This window comes from Physeter macrocephalus, chromosome 10 (assembly GCF_002837175.3).
Source record: "Physeter macrocephalus isolate SW-GA chromosome 10, ASM283717v5, whole genome shotgun sequence".
NCBI classification, from domain to species: domain Eukaryota; kingdom Metazoa; phylum Chordata; class Mammalia; order Artiodactyla; family Physeteridae; genus Physeter; species Physeter macrocephalus.
In genome coordinates, this window is record NC_041223.1 from 46,442,473 (window position 1) to 46,458,518 (window position 16,046).

The window sequence follows — 16,046 nt, forward strand, 5'->3', positions numbered from 1 at the left end:
CACAATAATAGACATTTCCTTCTGGTGTGTCTTCATACATTAATTCAAATTTTATCAAAAGTTCCCTGCAAAATGGCTCTAGTATACCAGGAACTCACGGTTATTTTTGTTACTTTCTAATAAATATATATACAGTTACTTGTGCCCATTCCTCATTTTTGTTTTGTTTTTGTGTTTGTTTTTGTTTTGCAGTCATTCTTTCTCTGAAATAGTTTCCCACCACTATAGTAACACTTACTAATCAGAAATGTTTCACTTTCTTAAAAGCAAATTTTATGTATTTTTCTTCATAATTCAATTAACATATTACTACATAAAAGAAAGTGGTGTACTGTGAAAATACAATTCCTGAATGAACAAAGTGTTTTCTAATATTAAATATACCGAGAATAAAAGCTCTTTGAAGAAAAATAATATGTCTGCTATGTGCTTTCATGTCTTCTGTGTAACTTTTATTTCCTGGGTCATATATAACAGTGGAGAAATCAAGATTCCCGTTAAAGTCCATGATCTTTTAGCTCAAAGAGAAGCTTAAAGTCACTTGGTCAAAGCAAGTTCACCCGTGTCTTCATGGAGCTAATAACCATTTGAATGTTGAAAAAGTGTGTAAACCTCCCCCCTCCACAGGCTTTTCCTTCCCTGTTAGTCCTATGACAACAAGCTGAACTAACCAGCTACTGCCACTGCAGCATCAACAATGTCGTTCTGAGCCTCTCCTGTCCTGACTAAGCTAATGTGGCTTCGAATTGCTCTGCCAACCCATCCTGATTTCCAAGTCCTGTTCCAGCTCTCTGATAGCAACACAGTCACCTCTGCACCAATCTGGTTTCCAGGAGGGAAGGTGAGTTACTGTTTCCACTGATTTGAAGAATACTCTGCTGCCATATGGGGAACTGACTTGATCTCAGAATGAGTGTTGACACCCAAAATAGTTTTTTTTTAAACGGTGTTCATGGCTATAATAGTTTCAAAGAAGGTGTAGAGTGGGTCCTGAGGTCAGAAGAGGGTATGCAGAATTGTACATGTGCTCACACACGCATACATGGTTATGGAGCAGACAGAACACTTTTAGTTAATAGTGTGGACCATAAAGCGCAAAACAGAAATTCCAGCACAGATGATGTAGGACCAGATCGACTTGAGACACAAAAGAAAAGCTAGGCTGGAACCATGCATCTCCTTAGCTGTGGTGTTAAGGACCAGCCCTTAGGAAGAACTGGATACCCCAACACAAGTAACTCTACCCAGTTACTGAAGTTTTGATTCTGGTGCCCAGAATAGGCAAAATGAGAAAAGGATTTTCCTTTACATTTCCTTTTTCCTATAAGACTTCTACTATAAGGACAAGTGGGTACCATTCTGCTGCTGGGCCTTCCTCTCCAGCTCTGCCCTGGCCACCCTGTTCCCACTAGGGCTCTGTGACTGCAACTGACTCCCAGTACCCCCTAGGGCTCCAGTGTCCTTTGTGACCCAATGCCTGAGAGTCCCTGCTTCAGGCCTACTTCCAATGTGCTCAGAACTGCGATTCCTTCCATCATCCCAGGTCATCTACTAGTGATATAATGCAATAACTAAAATGAGAAAAGAATCTTTGAAATCAAAGAAGCCACTTGTTAAATACACCATTGGGGGAAAATTATTTCATATCACTGAAGCTCAGTTATCATGAGAAAAAAAAATTTTATAATGATTAATGCAATAACATACATAAACAATTTAACTCGTTGAAATTATTCACTATTTGTTAACTCTTATAATTAGCATTATCATATAAGGCCAAGTTAATTAATTTTATATTCCTATCCAGGTCTCTTAGACAATGATGTCTTCCCATTATACCAGCTGATGCTGGCTATGTAGGCTAGGTATCTGTATAAAAATAATGCAGCTGTTTGGTATATATCCCAGAACTACTTCTGTATCAAAATCACCTAGTGTAGAATTCTACCACAGTTTATTTTAGAAAGCTTCAAAGGTACTTTTAAAGGGCAACCAAGGTTAGGAACTTCTTTTTTTAGATATGATGTTATACAAAAGTTTACTGAGTTCAAGAATTAAACACAGAATGAAATGAAATTCTCCAGATGTGGCACAAGTAAGAATGTCCCCTTCTGACATTTAAATAGTCTATTTATGTTAATGCAGCCTATTTTGTGGATAATTAAGAGCATCTTACTGTTTTTCCTTGTGAAGCTTTTTTTTTTAATTGTCTTTATAAATCTCGGTTTGTCCTGTTGATTTTGTTGTTTTACCAAAATTCAGGCCTTGACATATTTTTCTCTATTGTATATTCTGTTGGTATTTCCTGGAAATGCTCTGGAGATAAATCACGATTCTCAAGTGTATTGTTTGGTTCTTTCATTTAGCACATTTATGGATAAATTTGATAACTGGACCATTTGTTTCTTCATCAAAATTGCTAACGATCATGTTTAATCAGAATAGAGCGCAGAGTACATAGAAGGAGATGGATGATACAGTATCTCATTACTCCACCAGCACCTCTCAGGCCTCAAAACACCTAAAACATTCTTCTTTAGAATTTAAGCATAATTTATTTACAAGGGTGAATGGAAAAATCCAAATGTACATTTTTTTCAGTTATGGTCATAAATTCTTATAAAGGTTGACAAATGCTATTATTCAGCAAGTGGAGTTAAAAGACATTGATATGGAAATGCCCAGAGAACTATATCTTGGTTCAAAAACATTTAAAAATGTAAATGATAATAATATATTCAAGTAAGATCTATTGAAGACTAGCACACGCCACTTGCTCATTGAGGTCCCTGGAAATTCCAGTATAGAGGAAAGGAAATAGATAAAATTTCTATTCGTGGAACTGTACAGCAAATCACCTTACAGATTAAAGACTGATTGCAAAAGCAAATGAAAGAAGTAAATAAATGACTTACTGAAGGTTGCATACTTAAATAGTGGCAAAATTAAAACTAGAACCCAGATCTACTGACTCTTAGTCAATATTTTTTTCACTACACTAGTGGTCAAACAAATCTTAATGGGTCTATGACAGCAAGCAAATCAGAGATAAAAATCTACAGCCGGGCTTCCCTGGTGGCGCAGTGGTTTAGAGTCCGCCTGATGATGCAGGGGACACGGGTTCGTGCTCCGGTTCGGGAAGATCCCACATGCCGCGGAGCGGCTGGGCCCGTGAGCCATGGCCGCTGAGCCTGCGCATCCGGAGCCTGTGCTCCGCAACAGGAGAGGCCACAACAGTGAGAGGCCCGCATACCGCAAAAAAAAAAAAAAAAAAAATCTACAGCCAAGTATTCATTTGCTAATATTTGATGGTGTCCCAATATATGTTATACCTACTTTCATTTATAATCCAACTTCATTTAAATTTCTATCTTAGAGATACACAGAATCATAGGAGAAAATCATGTATGTTATTACATTTGCAAATACTATAACAAGAAGCTATAATTAGGATAAGACCGATCCTCTTAATCGTCCACATGAATAAAATGTAAACACCTACCTTCCTGACTTGCTTTATAAACAGATGCAATTTAGAGAGTGTTTTTTGGAAAGTCTCTTTGCAGTAAGATTAACAAATACCTTTGCTTGAGAACACATGTATGGTATAGCATTGAAATATAAATCAATTATTTTCGACCTAACACTAGCCAGAAGCTGTACTACTAATTAACAAGATGAACTCCGGGATCTCTTTGCTACTGATCATTAAACAGTTCATCACAAATGTTAAAAAGTCCCAGGATAAGCAAACTCTATAGCATTGCTATTTAGAGAAGAAGGCAGATGTCCATCTGGTTGGGATTATTAAAAATTCAAGTATGAACGAAACCAAGAATATGTTCCTGGGGAGATACATTGTCACATGCATTCACAGAAGGGATGCACTGACATTTAGCAGAATGATATCTCAGTGTCATAAAATAAGTTAGTGCAATAAGCTCATGGTCACTTAGAGCAGCTGTGATGCCTCAAACACATAAGAGGATGCAACTGTGAATGCAGTTACGTATCTCACCTCTTGTACGGATGTCAGCTAAAGCAAGGACAGATGAAAGTCCTCAGCCTTCTCTTAGTGCCTTGAACAATATTCCCTAACATGTTAAATTTAAACTACTAATCTCCAATTTTTCAGAGAAGACTATGTAGCCATTTTATTTTAAATAGAGAGCTACATTAAAAACAAGCAAGTAAACAACCAAAATCATGTCATAACTGTAAAGGTGAGGTAGCTGGGCTGCTGCTCCTGAAAAGGAAGTATTTCACTCTTCTTAGTGTCAGGTTTCTCAGGCAGCTAAGAAGTAGGCAAGGCTATTCTCAAAGCCAAGTATGCGTTTTAGGTCCATTGCAAGTGTTCTAAGGAAAGAGTCACATCAACACCTGATTTCAGGTGGAAGTTCTACCTGACATAGTTGAGGACACAACCAAAATAGGCCTAGAGAGCTAAGGGACCCCCAGTTCAGTTCACTGGAAGGGTAGGGGAAGAGCAGGGAGGCCACTGGCCTTTTCTAGCTCTCTGCATATTTCACTTTCTCAGAGCTTTGCCTACAAATCTAATTCATAAGCCTACCAAGCCAAGCCTCTTATTTATCTTCTATCATTAACATTTGTTTCTTTCCATCCACCTGCAATGCTCACCATTCCTCTATGTACCTGAATTCTCCTCATTATTCAAAGGTTTATTTCAAAATATACCTACTCTCAAAACTTACTCTAAATTCTATGACCATATTGCTCTCGCCACTCAAGCCACAAACATAATTTCAACATGTCACTTATTTGGCATTTGTATTGTTATTGGTGTATTTATGTATGGGTCATTCTTTTCCAATCAGGCATATGGTCTGTGACATATGAAGCTATGTTTCATGTTGCTTTTTTTCACTCCAGTGTGCTTATACTTTATTGTACAAGGGAAGAAAATCTCTCTTATTGTAAGAGTTCAATGAAACTTTGTAAGCTGACCTAGAGTATAACTACTCTATTTAAGCCATTCTTGCTGACAAACCTATTCCCAGTTCCAAATAATACCATATAAATGAATTTAGGGAATGAAGTCAATACATAGGTTAGGAATTGTATGTATTTTCTCAATACATGAAAACAAGCTGAAAACCTAAAAAGCACATACTATCTTATTTTAAAAGTTTAAAATTAAATAGGAAGCTAAGCTTTTCTTAACTCATTCTAGCTCCATTTACCCTGCAAATATAGAGTTAGCATTTTGATCAATAATTCTTGATCAAAATTGGGACTTCCCTGGTGGTCCAGTGGCTAAGACGCCATGCTCCCAATGCAGGGGGCCCGGGTTTGATCCCTGGTCAGGGAACTAGATCCCACATGTCACAACGAAAGATTCTGCATGCTACAACTAAGACCTGGCATGGCCAAATAAATAGATAAATATTGGAAAAAAAAGAATTCTGAAAATGTATTCCCGTCAATTCCTTGGGCAAAGCAACTTCAGGTTTTTCCAACACACATGTTGTGTGTGAACCTGCCTCACCTAGAAAAAATTGTAGAAGATATCACTATACATTTTCCAGTTTATCAATGTAATGGGAAAATGAACATGTCAGCTGTAGGAATACTGTAATAATTTTAAAATATCCAACTTAAGTGTAGGTACAATATCAAATACTACAGCTTTAACTGTAACCGTTGGCAATATTTCTTGGGTCTGTATTTACTTTCACCAGAAAAAATTTTTTCTCTGTCTACCATGTTTATCGCATCCTAATTCTGTTATTGTAAGCCATATACAATGCTGAACTAGTTATCACCCCAACTTAAACATTGTTTAACCACTCCAAAGATATATATCATGAAACAAAAACAAAAATTGTCAAAATTAAGCACTGCAGTGGCTTGCACAGTGCTGCCGTGGTAAGGCACGTTTACTGTGATTATCCACACAGAGCATCAGAGAGGATTATGGATTGGTTAAATGCACTCCCACTCTTACTTGATAATCTAACACTACAGCTCACCATTAAGCAAAGGAAGTCTTTAATACATTAACAACAGTCAGTCTAAAGTACCCCACAGAGAAAATACTATAGAACACTGCAGTTATCTTAAACATGTACACAACACCATCAGATGCTGAGTATTTTTAAATGTGAATCTGTTACGTCTGTCTTAGGGATTGTTACAATAAACATGTCTAAATCACTACAGTTTAGAGAGTTATCATTGATTAATCATAATTTTGCAACACCATAAAAACTATCTAACATAATGTGAGCAAATCCTATCCTTCTTTGTCTGGAAACCCTCCAAAATTCTGTAAATATTACGAAAATGTTGAATGGATCTCCTGTGAAAAAAGGGTCTCTACGCTTCTCATCTGTCCTTTCTCAGTATAAAAGTAAATTTTAAAAGTTTCTAAATGATATTTCAGACAGGATGATCAGGTTAATTTTTTCCCCAAAATGGGAGATGATGCTTCCAGCAATCTTTTAGTTAAAAAAAAAAAAAGAAAAATCTAAATGTCTGCACTCAGTGCCTTTGCTCCTCCCACTCATTCACTCCATACCTTGCTCCAACCTGGCTGCCCTACCATTACTATCACCAGAGTTTTCTCAGGGCACCAGCAATCTCCATTGCCAAGCTGTGAACTCTTTCTTTTGTTTAGCCTACTGACTGCTTAGCAACACTCAACACAGTTAACAACTCTCTCCTTTTTGAAAACCTCCTCTTTCGGAACCCTCTTGAATTTTCTGTTACCACTAACCAATTCCTTTTAGTCTCCTATGCTCAGTAATCCTCCTCAACCAGACTTCTATAATGTGTTACTCAGAATCAATTCCCCGCCTTGCTCTACTCTGTCGTCTACCTCCCACTGTGATGAAACTTGCGCAAATCTGTACTACTCACTATTATATACCCCATGCCTACAATAATATCTACTCCATAAAAGATGCTCAGTAGATATGTAGCATGATTAGATTAATCCATCCCCATGGATTTAAAGATCATCTTTATTCTAAGGGCTGCCAGATGTATATTTCAAGGCTGGATCTCTGTGAGCTGCAGGCTTACAAATGCACACACTTACTTGATCTATCCCTTAAATGTCACAAACTTTTAAACTTAATAAGTATAAAACATGAATTCTTGATTCGGCTCAACAAGTGACCCCCAATTTTCTCCTATCTGAGAAAATGGCGTAACCATCTATTCTGCTGCTAGGTCTGGAAATTACTGTGTATCATCTTTGAAATCTATCATTTGCTCAACCTCGTGTCTAATACCTTAGATGATTCTGTCAATTTAACCTGCAAAATTAATGTACATTTATCCACTGGTGTCCATAGTCATTGTTACTACCTAACTCTGGCTTTCAGCATCTCTTGTCTGGACTATTACATAGTCTCCTAATTTTTCAATACAAAGAAAAGGGGAGAGGAAGCCAACTTAAGATGATAGGCCTGAAAGTCCCCAAGGAATTCTGGGCCAAAATACAAATCTGAAGTAAAGAATTTAAGCCAATCTGATCTTGATTCCTTACCCCCATCTCCCCACTTCCTGGACCAAACTCACTCTCATGATGCTGCCAATCTGTTTCTACTTAATAACAAAAAGTTTATTTAAAAATGTGTATCTGATTATATGAATCCCACACTTGAAATTTTTATGGGATTGTCATTGCACATAGAATAAAATCCTTATTTATTACTATGCTTGAAAGGTATATCAATGCCTGGACTACAGTCTCTTCTATTTCCCACTCTTCCTGCTATATACCAAGTCCCTGAGACTCTGTTTTGTCTTTTGTTTTTTGTCTTTTTTTTTTAACTGCCAAAGTTCTTTCTCATCTTTGGAGCTTTGTATGTTTGTTCCCTCTATTAACATCACTCTTTCCACATCTGCCTAACCTGCTACTTCTCATCATTTCTCGGTTTCAGTTTACATATGCCTCAAAGACGCTTTTCCTGACCATTTTTAAAATAGGTCATCTTTGGTTTTTCTGTCTCTGTGTGTTCCTTAGTAGCATGTATCAGGTTAAACTTTGTTTGTAGTAATTTTTTTTTTCAGTTTTATTGAAGTAGAGCTGACAAATAAAATTGTAACACTCAAAATACATGACATGATGATTTGATATACACCTACACTGTGAAAGATATACACATTGTGATATACATCTACATTGTGTTTACCCATGAGGTAAGCAAAAGGGTCTGGTTTTTCACTATTGTAGGGTATTTGGCAAATAGTTACATAATATTTTTGGAATGAATACATAATGTATATATTTAAGCATTGTATAGTAAAATGGGTATGTAAACCCAGTTATTTTTAGGAAGTAACCTTATGGTCTTTATCAATAACAACAATAATAAACATTATGTGCATTTCCAAGAAGAGACGGACCCAGCATGTACAATCACAATTCTGAAAATCCAACTGAGAAGTGCAGATCATCACCCTCTTCCAAATGGTGCCTGGATGAGGTTTATTAATGTGTGTTTAGTAACTGTTCATTAGTAAATAGTAGGTACTCAGTAAGTGTGTGTTTGAGTCATTAAAGAAAATAATTAGCAGAACAGATTTCTCATGTCCTTTTTTTTTTTTTTGACTGTGCTGTTAATTGTTCCCAGAATCTGTCTGGCTCCTAGAATGCAGAAGCTTCATTCCTGGCGGGCCTCCTCAAGCCTCTGTAGTCAGCTTATAATTTGAACTCAAGAAAATGCGTGATTTAATATGCAAATGTTTTAGGTAAGTCCAACATTATAGTTAGCACATGTCAGTTCAGGGGTAAAGAGCTAAACCCAAAAGCGCACAGGGGATTTAAAAAGGTGATGGTTTGACTAAGTCTATCCTGGTCACCTCAACTCTTATCTCCTTCTCCTCAGTTACTACCTCTGGCTGTAGACAGCAGGTAGGCAAGGCCAAGGGGATGCAAGTGAGGCCCCAGCTCCATGGAATCCTGACTGATAAATAAATGGAAGAGAAATGTCTCCCCAGGAAGTCTGCCAAGAGCTCTTTAGGAAGAGGGTTGGATCCTCAGAGACCTGTGGCCTCCCCTACTGTCACCCTGTGAAAAGGCAATGTTTGTTCCCTCACCTGTGCTTTGCCTCACTTCTCCCCAAAGAGCTGAAGAAATTGACCTGGGTGTTCTCTACCTCCTACTTCTAAGCCTGAAGAGTGTGAAAAGACCAGGGAACAGAGAGGTTTCCACATGCAGAATCCCTAGGAGACTGAGAGGTTCTTCTTGCTACAGGGCCAGGTCACAGGAACAGAGTTTAGCCACCACAGCACTGCTGAGAGGGTATATTCCAGAAACCGGAGATGAGCTGCCATTTCTGACAAAGTTAAACAATAATATACCAATGGGTGGTAGACATCAGGGAAAAAAAGAAAAGGCAGTGCACTCAGAACTAGCCCTATCATAGAGAAGGATAAAACCTGAAAAGAAATAGTAAGAATATTAAGAAGATTCAAGGACTGCACCAAATATAGAATTTTTGGAACTAAAAAGCACACTTTTTCAAATATAATGAAATTAGTGATTTTATTGACTGAATAGAGTATGATATTAATTACCAAAGTGATGGCCTGATAAATGAGCAGAAATTATAAAAGATGTGGAGAATGAATTTGTGAGGCTAAATATTAGAATCATGAAAATTTAGAGGAAATAAAAAGGAACAGAAGGAAGAGAGGCAATAATTAAACTAATAAAGGAATGAAAAAATGCCCTGAGTTGTAGAAGAACCTGGGACTGCAGATAGGCTCAATACATTCTGGACAGAATCTATGCGAAAAGGCACTCACCAAGGCATAACTTAGTACAGACAAGGAGAAACCTCTTACAAACTCTCAAGCCAAAAGAATGAGTTACTTAGAATGGAAAAAAAAAAAAAAAAAAAAGAGAGAGAGAGAGAATGTCATTGGGCTCTCACCACCTCAGCGGACCACTGAGAAAAAAAAAGGAGTTTAAACTAAGAATTCTGTATTCATCCAAGACAGCATTTCCCTGTCAGGTAAATGTGGATACACAAAGGAGTAAAGAATATAACACTCATATGCCACTTCCAAAGAAACTATTTAAGAAAATACTCTTTCCAGACAGTAATAATTCAGAATGGAATTTTCAAAATAGGAAATGATGGGAAGGAAAATAAATAGTATTATCAATAAACATAGATTTGATAGGTGATACATAGATAGATATGGATATGATTAATAATCTATGTATACGATTTATAAATACTAATTAAGAATTTTTGAAATAGGGAGAAAACAATATAGGAAGAAACTAATTATAATCTAGAACAAAAATTCTAAAATGTCTCAGCAAGATCTTTGATAGTGGCAAGCAGAAGAGGGAGAGGTAAAAGTATTTTGCGACTTCATGGAAAGAAGCAGTAAGGAAATGGAATCTATGAGTAGGTGGAAAGGGCATTATTTTAATAGGTTAGTAAACTGTGTGTTTGACTATGAGTACCAGAAAGGAGAATATAATCAGAGATAAAATGAAAAAGTAAAATAAAACTTCCAAAGTGACAAGAGGGGTGAAGGGAATGAATAACAATTTGATCACTTCACCAAAAGTTGGCTAAAGGAAAAAAATAAGAAATAAGAAAAATAAATAATGAACATTTAAAAATTAGTGAAAAATAAAAGCAGTTTTATTATTTATTGCATTACGTTAAAAATAGACTGAAATTTCCCATTAAAAACCAAGTACAGGGCTTCCCTGGTGGCGCAGTGGTTGAGAGTCTACCTGCCGATGCAGGGGACATGGGTTCGTGCCCCGGTCCGGGAGGATCGCACATGCCGCGGAGCGGCTGGGCCAGTGAGCCATGGCCGCTGAGCCTGCGCGTCCGGAGCCTGTGCTCCGCAACGGGAGAGGCTGCAACAGTGAGAGGCCCGCGTACCGCAAAAAAAAAAAAAAAAAAAAAACCAAGTACATTCATATTGGCATAAAAAACATAACATAGCTTTATGCCATTTCCAAGTAACACATTTAAAAGAGAAATAAAAAGGCATGAGAAAAAAGTAGTTGAACAGATAAAAATTTAATGAGACAAAAAGAAGGACAAGCAATACTAAGAAGAGGAGGATAAAAAATATAAAGAGTGTAACAGGATACAGAATAAAGAGGAAAATATATGTATATATACGTATACTCACATGCATATGTTTGTATATAAATATATATACACACACGTATATATATTTATATACACAAACAGTCTTAGAGATCTCAGGTGCCATGTGGGGTGGTTAAAAATGATGACATTGACAACAAATGTATATACCTCTCTAAACCTTCCTTAGGTTGATAGAATTTAGGCCTATCTATTACTGCTTAAGGGATCAGAGCCATATTAGCAAAAATATTAGGTTACTAATCTAAATCATATGTTTTAAATAGCCACACGGTATCAAAAGGTGAAAATCTTCCAAAGAGACAATTCTGAGATTTGTATTATGCCACACTGTAATTTTTTCAGGATTTTAGGTTCAAACTCTGTTCATTTTTGACATACCACATTAACATGAGATAAAGTATTAACTAATTTACATTCTAATGTACTTCTGGTAGAAGAAATTAACTATATTTCAAGTAGCCAAAAAATTACTAAGTATAGAATGCTGGAGATTATCAAAATTCAAAGATTTCCAGTAATGTTAACTCAGCCATGTTAAACATAGTGTACATTTCATGTCTATCATTTAAGTACCACTTAATGTCTATATTGACAAGTTACTGTAGAAATGGTTGTAAAATTTGGAAAACAGAGCTATTTAAGCTTCAAAACAAATAAATACACAGGTTACACAAGTATATTAGTAAGCTTCCTGTTTAAAAAATGACAATATTTTGAGGAAAAAAAGAGAACTGAGAATAGTAACATTTAAAGGAATTCTCATTCTTAATAGAATACCTCACCAGGATTTGTAATTTTCCTAATCAAAAATTTGTAAACAGAAGCCAGCAATATCTATTTTCCTCTTGCAGTCATTGATCTCAAATTTAAAAGGTGATGTTGTAACAGGAATTGTTTACTTTCCTCAGTACCACCTGTTTCTTACATACTGAACAGACTTTTAAAATTTCAATTATAACTAATTTAGCCTACGTTTATTAACTTAAGCTAAAATTTATTAGTTTTTCCATTGTTAAGTATCATAACCTTTTTCCTGGCATTCCTCTTAGCCTTGTCCCATTTAAGTTCCTATACCTGGATGCTGTGGTTATTTCCATTAATTTTTCAAAAAACTTTCATGAAGAGCATTCTGCAGAACAGTTTTAGCTCCAGCAAAATATATATATAGATACTATATAAGTTGACTAGAGACTTTCTTCTCCTCTTCTTTTCACCATAACTCACTACAACACATACCACTGGAGAATTATTTCTCCATATAAAGTGAAATGGTAAAAAAAAAAAAAAAAAAAATGTAAAAGTTGATTGTTTCAAAAGGGTAACATGTAGATTCTGAGAGAAAATGTTTTCTTAAGGTTAGTAAGATCTTTTCAGACAATATGTTTGTCTTTTTCCTTATTAAAAATCATAAATAATAAGTATACATTTGAAAACTTGTAAGGGAAAAAACACAAATAACATTGTAACTAATCCCAGGACCCAGAAATAACCATTACTAATATTTTGGCACATATAAATTGGTGGTTACCAGGGGTTAGGGGTAGAAGGTAATGGGGATTAACTGATTAATGGGTGCAGGGCTTTCTTTGGGGTGACAAAATGTTTTGGAACTAGATAGATGTGATGGTTGCACAACATTGTAAACATAGTAAATGCCACTTAATTGTTCACCTTAAAATGTTTCATTTGATCTTATATGAATTTCCCCTCAATTTGAAAAAAATAGGAGGACACTAGGCTTTGAGAGGTAATGTTTTTTACCTAAAAGTATGAAAGAGGTTAAGTGAGGGATTTGAGCTCTATACTCAGGCAGTCTAACAGGAGATTCTGTGCTATTTTTCTTCTTGCTGTACTGTCTCCTTCTGTGCCTCTGTTTAGTCTTTATTTAAATGTTTTCTATATATCTACAGAATATTGGTGTTCCTTATATAAACCATCTGTTTGTATCACTGGCCTATTTTTGATCAGATTGTTTTTCTTTTTTATTTCTAAGAGTACCTCATAAACTAAGGTAAAAATAATTTATCTGTTACATATTGTGCCAATATATTTTTAAACTATTCCATTTGGTTTTTAGTTTCATTTCTCATGTTTTTGGCATAAAGATGTTTGCTCTGAAAAATCTATCAATCATTGCCTTTAGGGTTTTGCCTTTACCTTGCCTTTACATGGTAATGAAGGAGACTAATTATCAAGAGGTCCAAGAAGATTTCCTGATGAAAGACAGAATTCTTTTAGCCCCTAGATAGCTATTTCATCTATTTCTAAAGCCCAAAACTAAAACTTCCAAAAATCTTTAAATAAGAAATTTAAAAATTCAAGTTGTTAAAAAGCAAATAAAAGTTATTTTAGAGAAGTTGACATCAACTAACTTACAAAGCCTCAATATTTTCTTTAGGGGGAACTTGCATTTGTAGTGCCCAGCCAACTGCCAATATCTGCAATCAGCTCAAGCTCCTACAGAAAGTAAGAAGCAAACAATTTAACCTTAATTCATTTGCTTCTGTTGCTACACATATCCTGGGTGGCTCTGTGGTAACATGAATTTTCCACCCACTATTATCTTTGTGGGAGTCTTAGATATTTAGTTTTATCAAAGTGCAGAGAAAAGAGAAAGTGCATATTACTAAGCTGTGGGAAAGAAAAACAAGGGAGGATAGTCAGTGACTATAAAGAATATGGAGAAGAAATGATAGTTTGGAATCCATCAACAATAAGTAGTCTTAGTGGCTACTTAAGAATTATGGAGACAATCCAGAGAGATTTCACAGAATGAGAGAAGAAAAGAAGGAAAGATCAAACACAATGGGGTATTAGTAGTTAAAGGCAGGGAGGTGAAGGGACACCATAAATGATGTATTTATCCATGAAAAATACAGGGGGGAGGAAATAGCAAAAGAACTTTGCCATAGGCATCATGGAAATAAAGCAAAATACAAGAGATAAATGGTTCATGTTGTCATAGAGGGATCAAGTAAGATATATTAAATAAAAATGATACATTGAACTTGACATGTAGGGATGAAGCAAGGGCCTAGAGAACATAATTTTAGTCAGAAGCCTGATTGGTAGAAAGCAGAAATGAGTAAGATTCTGGAGGGAAGGAGGGAGGAGTGCACTACAAGGGGAAGAAGTTTCTGGAAAGATGAGAGACCTGATATGTGTATATGCTGAAGGAAAAAGATCAGAAAAGCTGTGGCTGAAGAAGACATGTGATAAAGAAGAGATAACAGATAAAAAGTAGTACTAAATATGAGATGGGGCAAAATTTAGAAGATAGGAAGAGTTTAGGCACTGAGAGGAGACAGGGGGAACTATATTTTATTCTGAGTGAAATGTAGGAGGATAAATCTGAGAGATCATTCCTCTATCATGTGTGTTGAACCCATCTAGTTTCTATCCATCTCCTTAAATTAAGCTGCCATGATCTCTCTTCTAGACTAAGCAGTACAGTCATAATTGGTCTGTAAGATTCCGCTCTTGCCCCACTCTCACTTCATTCCCCACAGGAAAGCCAGAATGATTTGTTAATACGCAGGTTGGATTATTATTTCTGGTTTGACCCCGGGACAGCTCCCCATCACATTGAAGACTATATCAGATGTCTACCGTGCCTTCCTAGGGCCCTGTGAGCACAGATCACTACCTGTACTTCCGTTACACTCATCACCAAGGCTCACTTTATTCACTATGACCCAGTCAACTTGATTTCCTTCAGTTTCTTGATTATGACTACTTCTTTTCAAGGATAAGGTCTTTGCTGACACTGTCCCCTCTACCTATTTCAATACTCATCTTAATACTCCACATATAGGTGGCTACTTCTCATTTTTCAGGCCTCAACACAAAACTCACTCCCACAGAGAAGACTTCAGTGACAAATCAATGTAAAGCAGACATTCCTCCTCTCAAAACATCCTTGCTAATATTTATAACAAATGTATCTGTTTGCCTATTTATATTTATTTTCTCAACCCAATGTATTAAACTATGATGAGAAAGATCATAGTACACACAGATGCCCAATAAATATTTGTTGTATGAATGGTAGATAGATAGATAGATAGATACATACATACATACATACCAAATGAACAGAATTGAGGTATTAATAGCTGATATACCACAATTTCTCTGTGAATTAAAAATCAAATTCAATTGCTTTTGCTAGAGACCCTTAAAAAAGATTTTCAAGTTTTGTTAGGGACCGAATTAGCAGTATCAGATGAAGTTTTCAGATGAAGCTAAGATTTGAAGGCTAAAAAAGATTTCGCTACATGAACTTGAGAGGGAGGGTGTTTACAAACATAGGAAAAGGTTGACCAGAGGGTTTGAAAAACAGTCAAGAAACTCTTGGTACCACAGTCCTGTTTACCTCCTAGTGGAAGAGTTGCTCTGTTATTTTATTTTTATTATTACTATTGTTGTTATATTTGTTTCAATGATTTTCATTTAAGATATGTGAGTCAGACAGAAGAAGAAACAATTTATAAAGAGTAGCCTGTTTTTCTATTTTGTTTTAAAATTTTTTAAACAAATACACAGAAGAGCTTATTTTATATCAATAATTTGCTACCCTATCCCTTAACTCCCCAAAAGGAATCACCTGAAAAACCAAACAAAAAACTTTTTTGGACCTTCTGGTGATCATCCATTAATATAATTTGATCCCTATTTCTTGATCTACTACCTTTAAGTTATCTCTTGACTTCAATCTACTCATCCATCTCTTAAAATTATATCATTGGGGCTTCCCTGGTGGCGCAGTGGTTGCGCGTCCGCCTGCCGACGCAGGGGAACCGGGTTCGCGCCCCGGTCTGGGAGGATCCCACATGCCGCGGAGCGGCTGGGCCCGTGAGCCATGGCCGCTGAGCCTGCGCGTCCGGAGCCTGTGCTCCGCAACGGGAGAGGCCATGACAGAGG

The 16,046-nt window shown here is 36.3% G+C and overlaps 1 long non-coding RNA gene across 2 annotated transcripts in view; it reads right to left on the minus strand.

Moving 5' to 3' along the window:
• Positions 1 to 16,046, minus strand: part of LOC114487006 (uncharacterized) — a 345,568-nt gene that overhangs the window by 28,531 nt on the left and 300,991 nt on the right. The window lies entirely within an intron of this gene.